We start from the raw sequence: 10551 nt of genomic DNA, 5'->3' as shown, positions 1-10551 counted from the left end.
GAAAGCCTAATTGTTTTTTCGTCCAGTCTTTATCTGAATGAATTTAATTCTTGAATGCAAATACATACAAGCTTGACAAAGCCCACCTAACTTAGAGTATCTGAAGTGAAGTCACTCAGTGTCCAAATCTTTGCGACCCCAGCCTACCAGGCTCCTCCGTCCATGGAATTTTCCAGGCAAGAGTACTGGAGTGGGCTGCCATTTCCTTCTCCAGAGGATCTTCCCAACCCAGGGATTGAACCCGGGTCTCCCACACTGCAGGCAGACACTTTACTGTCTGAGCCACCAGGAAAGCCTTTAAAGTATCTAGAACACCTAACAATTATATAGATCACTAATGACTCATCTCAGAGACTTTCCAGGCATTCCACCAAGTGTTTCAATAAGCACACATTCCACTGTCACTGCACTGTTTGCTTTCCTGTGAATGCCTTAAACACAGCTGCATTTTGAAGCATAACCTCTCATAGTCCTGGTCGCTTCCCTAAGAAACAATAAGGAAAGTCAGCAGCTTTTTCTCAAGTGAGACAACCACTGCGCTGCTCTCTGCTTTGCAGACAATCCTCAGCTTGCATCCTAGGCCAGACAGTAATTGGAAGGCAATTGGGGTGGAGGAATGTAGAACAAAGCTTACTTTAAAACCATGTGACAAAAAAAATAAATAAATAAAAATAAAACCATGTGACAAAAAATGGTTGGAGTCGAAGTCTACTCCACAAATTTGGATTCACACATAAGATAATTGAAACCATTCAAATTTTTGGTGTATAGATATAGTAGACTTTTAATTGGAGAAGGCAATGGCACCCCACTCCAGTACTCTTGCCTGGAAAATCCCATGGACGGAGGAGCCTGGTAGGCTGCAGTCCATGGGGTCGCTAAGAGTCAGACACGACTGAGCGACTTCACTTTCACTTTTCACTTTCATGCATTGGAGAAGACAATGGCAACCCACTCCAGTATTCTTGCCTGGAGAATCCCAGGGATGGGGGAGCCTGGTGGGCTGCTGTCTATGGGGTCACACAGAGTCGGACATGACTGAAGCGACTTAGCAGCAGCAGCAGCAGACACTTAATATGTATTTGTAGAATGAATGAATATTAATAGTGTTTCTTAGCAAGAGGAATTTATAGACTGAGACTCAATCTTACTCTACATTGCCCTGGGAGGTACCTTCTTCGCTTCAGTCACCTGGCAGCTTACAAGTTGGGTGTTGGTAACTTGGGAGATGCTGCACAGGGGTCTTAGGCAAAGATCTTCTGGTTGAAATTCACTTGAGGGGCCTTACTTATTATAAGGGTACCAGCCTGTTGGGCTCACACCTTCTGGGGGGCAGTTCTCAGAGAACGAAAGCTGTCGGCTGTAAGCAAAAGAAATATCTACTCTGTTTGGTGTTTTAGCTTAGATTTATTTGATCACAGAGAATTGAGATTTGCTACTTCATGGGAAATAGATGGGGAAACAGTGGAAACGGTGTCAGACTTAATTTTGGGGGGCTCCAAAATCACTGCAGATGGTGATTATAGCCATGAAATTAAAAGACGCTTACTCCTTGGAAGAAAAGTTATGACCAACCTAGATAGCATATTCAAAAGCAGAGACATTACTTTGCCAACAAAGGTCCATCTAGTCAAGGCTATGGTTTTCCCAGTGGTCATGTATGGATGTGAGAGTTGGACTGTGAAGAAAGCTGAGCGCCGAAGAACTGATGCTTTTGAACTGTGGTGTTGGAGAAGACCCTTGAGAGTCCCTTGGACTGCAAGGAGATCCAACCAGTCCATTCTAAAGGAGATCAGCCCTGGGTGTTCTTTGGAAGGAGTGATGCTAAAGCTGAAACTGCAGTACTTTGGCCACCTCATGCGAAGAGTTGACTCATTGGAAAAGACTCTGATGCTGGGAGGGATTGGGGACAGGAGAAGAAGGGGATGACAGAGGATGAGATGGCTGGATGGCATCACCGACTCTATGGACATGAGTTTGAGTAAACTCTGGGAATTGGTGATGGACAAGGAGGCCTGGCATGCTGCAATTCATGGGGTCGCAAGGAGTTGGACACGACTGAGTGACTGAACTGAAAAGTTAAAATAAAGGGGATTTATTATATAAGGCATGATAAAGGGTCTCTAGCATTAGTTCCAGAGGAGTCATCACCAGACTTCCTTTGGTTGGAATAGAGGCTGGTTCTAGCTCAAAGCTGCTCAGCTGCAGAGCTTATTCATATGCTATGACACATCCACACTGTTCTAGCTGCCTCCCCGCAAACCGGCAGACTTACTGCATTGGGCAGTAGGAGTAAGGTCATAGCCTGAAGACTGACAAACCACCCTGGTGAATCAGCTGTGGTCCAGAAAGACAGGATACAGGGTCAATGGGAACAAATCATAGCTGTCTAGCAACAGGGACTAGATTTAGTAGATTTGGGTATCCAGTTTAAGAAACCTGGGTTCATTTCAGACTACTATGGACTCAGGATTTCCCCTGATTAATATCTAAATGAGAAGAAACTTCTTAGGTGAAATACATACTGTAGTGGTCAAAAGGGCTTCCCAGGGCTAGTGGTAAAGAACCTGCCTGCCAGTGCAGGGGATGTAAGAGACTTGGGTTCAATCCCTGGGGTTGGGAAGATTTCCTGAAGGAGGGCATGGCAATCCACTCCAGTGTTCCTGCCTGGAGAATCCCATGGACCGAGGAGACTGGCGGAGTACAGTCCATATGGTCACAAAGAGTCAGGCATGACTGAAGTGACCTAGCATGAATGCATGCAGTGGGCAAAAATTATGGAAGAATAAAAATTCATATGAGGAGGGGACTGTGGTCAGGAAGGACTCTGAGGAAGCAATTTCTCAGCTGAAACTGAAGGAGAAGCTGGAGTTAGCTAAAGGAGAACAAGGTGGGTAAAGAGGGATCAGTTCAGTTCAGTCGCTCAGTCGTGTCCAACTCTTTGCGACCCCGTGAATTGCAGCACGCCAGGCCTCCCTGTCCATCACCATCTCCTGGAGTTCACTCAAACTCACGTCCATCGAGTCGGTGATGACATCCAGCTATCTCATCCTCTGTCGTCCCCTTCTCCTCCTGCCCCCAATCCCTCCCAGCATCAGAGTCTTTTCCAATGAGTCAACTCTTCGCATGAGGTGGCCAAAGTACTGGAGTTTCAGCTTTAGCATCATTCCTTCCAAAGAAATCCCAGGGCTGATGTCCTTCAGAATGGACTGGTTGGATCTCCTTGCAGTCCCAGGGACTAGCAGGTACCAAAGCCCTGGGACAGCAAAGGGCTGGACGTAGTTAGGGAATTGAATGAAAACCGTGTGCCGGGCAACAGCACACAGCTCGGGATTCAGGATGAGGCAGTTACTAATTCTAGTCTTTTTTCTGAAAGTATATCGTAAGGAATCCAGTCTGTTGCTCTCCAAGAGGAAAAAGTAGAAGTGTATTAAATAGTTCTCACACTATACTATCCACATAGGCAGCTACTCATTGCTATAGAATATCGGGCTGATCCAAATGAAGATCAGCTATACATATAACATTGAGCATGGAAGAATTAATGCTTTCAGACTGTGGTGTTGGAGAAGACTCTTGAGAGTCCCTAGGACTGCAAGGAGATCAAACCAATCAATCCTAAAAGATATCAACCCTGAATATCCATTGGAAGGACTGTTGCTGAAGCTGAAGCCCCAGTTCTTTGGTCATCAAATGTGAAGAGCTGACTCATTGGAAAAGACCCTGATGCTGGGAAAGAATGAAGACAAAAGAATAAGGGGGTGGCAGAGGACAAAATGGTTAGATTGCATCAGACTTAACAGACATGAATTTGAGCAATCTGCAGGAGATAGTGGAGGACAGAGGAGCCTAGCATGCTACAGTCCATGGGGTCACCAAAAGTCGGACATGACTTAGCAACTGAACAACAACAGCCTAAGTATAAAATACACACTGGATTTCAAAGACTTGCTGTCAATAATTTTCATATTGATTACATATTGAAACGGTATTTTTGATATAGAGTTAAATATTTCACTTTTTAATATGGCTACTAGAAAGTTTAAAATTACATATATGGCCTGCATTACATTTCTGTTGGACAGCAGTGCTCTGAAATGTTTACCTAGAAATGAAGAAACACTACTTGACTGTGATGGTGATTGGGTAATTTAGGAAGTGAGATTAAAGATTTCAATTCTAGGCTATCTTTAAAAACAGGGCAGCTAGCCAATTGCCTATGTTGAATGACTTAGGACTTTTGTTTTTGTTGGAGGCAGGGAAGAGAAGAAATCATAGAGGCTCTTTAGGTGCCTTCCAAGGACAACAGAATCCACTTATTATCAGATGTTAGTAGGCGTACAAAATCGTTGGAAGGGCTGGAGGAGCAGGTTCTAGGTGGAGCTTCTAGGAACAACCCTCGACCCCCAGAATCACACTGCTTCTTCTGTGGAAGGAAAGTGCTGCTGCCCTCACGGGAAGCTGAGGACCACTGAGCACGCTGTCTCCGTGGCTACATCCCTGCCAGAAATACACACGACTCTCTCCTGATTTTACTGAATTCCGAATTCAAAGTCTCACATTCAAGCAGCTGATTGGCAGAACATAAATTGGCGTCTAGCTGAAAGGAACTCTGGGAAGTGCAGGGCATCATATTCCAACTTTTGCAATAGATGATGACACAGTAGAAGGAAGTTGCAGTGGATACTGACTGAGCCAATCCACAGTACCTACCATAAAGATACGGCGATGCGAGAAAGAGAGCCTGGCACATCCTGCCAAGTGGGAACATACTGAATTAGTGAGAGAAATGGAGGTAAGAGGAATGACCATGACACAGTGAACCTTGACAGCATTATGCTAAGTGAAAGAAGCCACTCTAAAAGGACTAAATATTGTAGGATTCCATTTATATTAAACGTCCTGAGTGGACAAATATATGGACACAGAAAGTAGATTAATGGTTGTCTAGGGCTGGGAAATGAACCTTTCATAGAGCCTTTCAACTGGACAAAGGACGTGTAAAGATCTCAAAGGTGTGCCCTGATTATTCAAGTCACACCCGCCCTGCCCCCCAGCATGGCAGTCTTCCCAGCTGAGAGCCCAGTTACCGTGGAGCAGAGACAAGACATCTCTACTAGGCTCTACCCACACTTAACCCACAGAGTTTGAGAGCATAATAAATAATGGCTATGGTTTTAGAGCGCTAAATTTGGGGAGTGTTTGATATATAGCAATAGAAACCAGAATAGGAAGCACACATTCAAAGAACCAAAGGAAGGTGTTTCGGCAGATAAATGTGGGCTACTCCTAAGCACTTGAAGTAGCAATCATCTCTGTTGTCTCCACCATAAGAAATTGAAAGTCAGGTAAAAGAAGAAAAGGCAAGATTATCTGAGATAAGTGTGGTTGGGAAGATTATGGCGATGTGGCTTATACCTCTGTATAACCCCTAAACCAAGCAGAGCATATTACTCATTTTCAGTTTTTTCTGTTAATTACAGAGATAAACACAGAGGCCTCTAGCCTTACCCAAGTTTGCTTTACATCAGGCTTCCTTGCAGAGCAGGGCCAAACCAGAGTGGCTCTCACCTCACTCCAAGCAACAACGCTATAGACGTCTAAGCTGGCCCTCCATGTGTCCCTGCTTTGCTCCTTGCTGAAGCCAGGCAACTGCTGCAAAACCTTGGGATTGAAGCCATCCCACCTCCAGCAAAATCACCTTTCTGTTCATGGCCCTAGTCATTTGATCACTAGGTGGGAAAAAAGGCGAGAAATTCTATATAGTTTCTTTTGGCTCAGATATGATTCCCCTGTCCCCTGGACTATCTCCTACAATGGGCATCAGTTTCAAGGACACTCTGCCATGGCTCGTAGGCTACAGTCCATGGGGTTGCAAAGAGTTGGACACGACTGAGCGACTTCACTCACTCTGCCATGGCTCGCTTCATCCTATAGGATTGCATAGCTTTACATGAATTCTAAATCAGAAAGCATTTGATCTTTAGGTCACTTGTGCATGGTTTCTGCTTTGGAATGCACTCAGGGTACAGGGCAAATGCCTGCTGACCCCATGTTTATTTTTTCAGCTGGTGATTGAAGTTCTGGTCCAGTTATAATAGATGGGAATGCTAATATCATTTGTCCTTTTCAGCTTTATTGCAAATCTTGCATTGCATAAGGGTCATATTTCTACTCTCAGCATGTAAAGTAAAAGTAATTTTCATGTTTGTTTCCAAAGTAAATATCACCTTTTGCCACCACCTCCACCCCACAGAACTATTTTAAAAGGAAAAGACACGAGTATAGAAGAATAATATTCTAAGATTCTGGGGAAATATTATTAATATATGAGGTTTTTTTACATAGCAAAGACTTTTAAAAATATTTATAATCTGTGACCACTATTCTGTCTATAATACCTTACACCTCCTTAATGAATAACAGTACTCTTTTTCCTATGTGTTTATTTAATCATTTAATAAGTACTGACTGAATGCCCACTGTGAGCCAGATATTGGGGATACAAGAGCAATCAAGATAGATAAAATGAGGTTCTCACCTTCATGGCACTTATATTCAGGCTCAGAGAGACAGTAAAAAGGTAAACAAATAAGTAAGGTAATTTCACATTGAGAAAAATGATTTGGAGAAAACAAGCAGGGGTAAGGAATAATTTAAGAGAAGTCATTCTAGGTAGAATGGTCAGGAAAGGCTTCTCTCAGTAGAACTTATAAAGGAGCCAGCCATGTCGAGGGCCTGGGAAAAGAGCTGTGGGCAGAGGGAACAGCAATGCAGAAGTCCATGGGTGGAAAGAGTTCGGAGGAAGTCAGAATGGAGCTGGAGAGGGAGGCAAAGGCCAGATGGTGCAGGACCCTATGGGTCTCCCCACTGAGGTTATTTTTACCAAGGGAGTCATATGATCACATTTATATTCTCTAAGTATCACAGCTTACTTTGGGTGATGTGAAGATTGGATGGGAGATGAGTTGGGGGTCAAGACAGGAAGCCAGAATCCAGTTAAAAGATTGCAACAAGGCTGCTGCTCTTGCGCCATCAGCAAAATGTATGTTCTAAATGTATTTTTTGGAAATGTTCACAGATTTGTACTGGTTTATATACATGCATTGTGATATAGTCGGTTAGTAGGTACTAAGAAGGTGTTACATCCCTTCTCTTGACATCTTTGGTTCTGTGTCTCACGAGCTGAGTTAATCACCATCTTCAATCTCTGAAAATGCAATAACATATTAGTTCAATGATACAAATGTTTTGAGCACCTGATATGTGTAAAGCACTGTATTAAGATCTGAATATTCAAAAATAAATGACACTTGGTCTCAACTCTCTAGGAAACTACAGTCTGAGAACAAGCAGGAAGCCTACCAGAGACAAGATAGTGCTGAGCTTATCTTGTACGAGTAGAATAAACCTCTCAGAATCTTGGGAGCAGAATGATTCTACAGTCCTCTGGATAGGACTGGGAAAGAAGAATCAGAAAGACTTAGCTCACGTCAGAAATGAAAAGAGAATTTGTATCCTCAACTTCATTTCATCTATGCAACCCTCCCTGGAGTGGAGCTTCTGCAACTGATTTGCTGGTATGATTTTCTTTTTACTTCCTGATATTTGGAATGATGGAGGCCCATGAGAAAAAGTGACCCTCTGGCTTCAAGGAAGATTAGAATTATCTCATTCATAAAAAGTGATTTCTCAATCAAGCAAAATATTTAAGACAATATGTGTCCTTTCTTTGCCAAAAGACAACCAACAAGGATCTACCATATAGCATAGAGAACTCTGTTCAATATTATGTGGCAGTCTGGATGGTAGGGGAGTTTAGGGGAGAATGGTAACATGTATATGTATGGCTCAGTCCCTTCACTGTCCACCTTCCTCCTGAAACTATCACAACATAGTTAATCAGCTATACTCCAATATAAAAGAAAAAGTTTTTTTAGAAAATGAAAACTTCCACAAATCATGACATTTAAAAATTACTTTCAATTTTAGGGAATTTCTAAACTAAAAAACCTCTTGATGAAAGTGAAAGAGGAGAGTGAAAAATTTGGCTTAAAGCTCAACATTCAGAAAACTAAGATCATAGGATCTGATCCCACCACTTCATGGGAAATAGATAGGGAAACAGTGGAAACAGTGTCAGACTTTATTTTTTGGGCTCCAAAATCACTGCAGATGGTGATTGTAGCCATGAAATTAAAAGACGCTTACTCCTTGGAAGGAAAGTTATGACCAACCTAGATAGCATATTCAAAAGCAGAGACATTACTTTGCCAACAAAGGTTCGTCTAGTCAAGGCTATGGTTTTTCCAGTGGTCATGTATGGATGTGAGAGTTGGACTGTGAAGAAAGCTGAGCACCGAAGAATTGATGCTTTTGAACTGTGGTGTTGGAGAAGACTCTTGAGAGTCCCTTGGACTGCAAGGAGGTCCAACCAGTACATCTTAAAGGAGCTCAGTCTTGGGTGTTCATTAGAAGGAGTGATGCTAAAGCTGAAACTCCAATACTTTGGCCACCTCATGCGAAGAGTTGACTCATGGGAAAAGACCCCAATGCTGGGAGGGACTGGGGGCAGGAGAAGGGGGCGACAGAGGATGAGATGGCTGGATGGCATCACCGACTCAATGGACATGAGTTTGAGTAAACTCTGGGAGTTGGTGATGGACAAGGAGACCTGGCATGCTGTGATTCATGGGGTCGCAAAGATTTGGACACGACTGAGCTACTGAACTGAACTGAGCTGCACTTTGTGGTCCAGTGATTAGGACTTGGTGCTTTTGCTGCCTGTGGCCCAGATTCAATCCCTCGTTGAGGAACTGACATCTCAGAAGCTGCACAGTGCAGCTAAAAAAAAAAAAATTACTTTAAATTTTAAAATGTGTTTAAAAGTTCCTTTAGAAGAGAGCCACCCCCCTACCCCACCCCCAGTCACAGCAGCAAGGTAGAAGCTAAGCTCTGCCATCTGATTTTGGTTAAAGCACTTCCATGTCCAAGTTTGTATGGCGAAATTGAACCCTGTAACACTTCTTAACCCCAACCACACACTGGATTCACCCAAGGAGCTTTAAAATATATTGATGTCTGGATCCAGTTGCAGAGATGCTTGTTTAATTGGCCTGTGCTATGTCCTGGGAGTGAGTATTTTTTTAAACTGCCTTCTAGATGATTCTAATGTGTAGTCAAGCATGGGAACTACTTGTTTGCTAGCCCATTAAAGAGTTGCACTTGGGGTCAGGGACTTTGTAGACTCAAAATATGGCAGCTTGTTACCACAGACTAAATCTAGTTTCACAACCATGCACTCCTATAGTTCCCTGTGTTTTTTCTTCATGGGATTTAAATAGTTTGTAATTGTGTATGTGTATTAGCAAGAGAGAGAAATTGCTTGACTAATGTCAGTCATTTTGTTGAAATATAAGCTTCATGAGTGCAAGGCATCTTTGTATCAAGGTAATATAGCACTGTGGTTAAAAACACAAATTCTAGAGTCAATCTGCATTGGAATCCCAATTCTATCACTTGCCAGCTATGGGACCTTGGGTCCTTGACCATCTGCGGTTTCCGTTTCCTCAGCTACAAAGTGGGACTGTTGCAAATTTAGGGTTGTTAGATTATATGAAATGTGTGGTGGTGTTATAATATGTCTGAAAATTCTTCAACACTTTTCCCTCCAAGATAAGCAGCTAAAGTTCTCTTCCCTTGAGTATGGACAATTTAATGACTATCAAATAGAATATAACAGAAGTGGTAGTGCCTTTGAGATTAGCACAGAAAAGGCATTGTGGCTTTGGATCATTCGTCTGGGGGAAGTCAGCTACCTTATTGTGAAAACAATCAGCTGATGGAGAGACCCATGTGGTGAGGAGCTGAGGCTTCCTACCAACAGCCCTGTGAGGGAGCCATCCTGGAAGTGGATCCTCTAAACCCCACTCAAGCTTTCAGATGACGCAGTCCCTACCAATATCCTAACAGGAATCTCCTGAGAGACCCTGAACAAGAACCAACCTCCTAAACCACTCTGTAATTTCTTACCTGCAGGAACTAAGGTAATAAATTCTTGTTGTTTAAGCCATTACTTTTTAGGGCAGTTTGTTACCCAGCAATGGAGAATTAAGACAAGAGGATGATGTTAAAGGACTTAAAAGATACATAGTAAATCTCAGTAAATGTTAGTCACTATTGTAACTGTTTTGTTCTCCTTTATGTCCTTAGCACCTAAGTCCTGCTACCTACTAAGGGCCCAAAGGAAAAGGAGTATGTCAAGGCTGTATATTGTCACCCTGATTATTTAACTTCTATGCAGAGTACATCATGAGAAATGCTGGGCTGGAAGAAGCACAAGCTGGAATCAAGATTGCTGGGAGAAATATCAATAACCTCAGATATGCAGATGACACCACCCTTATGGCAGAAAGTGGAGAGGAACTAAAAAGCCTCTTGATGAACGTGAAAGAGGAGAGTGAAAAAGTTGGCTTAAAGCTCAACATTCAGAAAACAAAGATCATGGCATCCAGTCCCATCACTTCATGGGAAATATATGGGGAAACAGTG

General features: G+C 42.8%; 1 long non-coding RNA gene across 1 annotated transcript; it reads left to right on the top strand.

Moving 5' to 3' along the window:
- The first annotated feature begins 4669 nt into the window (after positions 1-4669).
- On the top strand, positions 4670-10348 carry LOC123328709. Its single transcript, XR_006543735.1, has 3 exons — positions 4670-4795; positions 7332-7580; positions 10213-10348. It is a non-coding gene; the product is annotated as an uncharacterized LOC123328709 (long non-coding RNA).
- The last annotated feature ends 203 nt before the right edge of the window (positions 10349-10551 follow it).

The sequence above is a fragment of the Bubalus bubalis genome, chromosome 12 (assembly GCF_019923935.1).
Source record: "Bubalus bubalis isolate 160015118507 breed Murrah chromosome 12, NDDB_SH_1, whole genome shotgun sequence".
In the NCBI taxonomy this organism is placed as follows: domain Eukaryota; kingdom Metazoa; phylum Chordata; class Mammalia; order Artiodactyla; family Bovidae; genus Bubalus; species Bubalus bubalis.
Note: the sequence above shows the minus strand (reverse complement) of the source record. Positions and strands in the feature narration are given on the sequence as shown.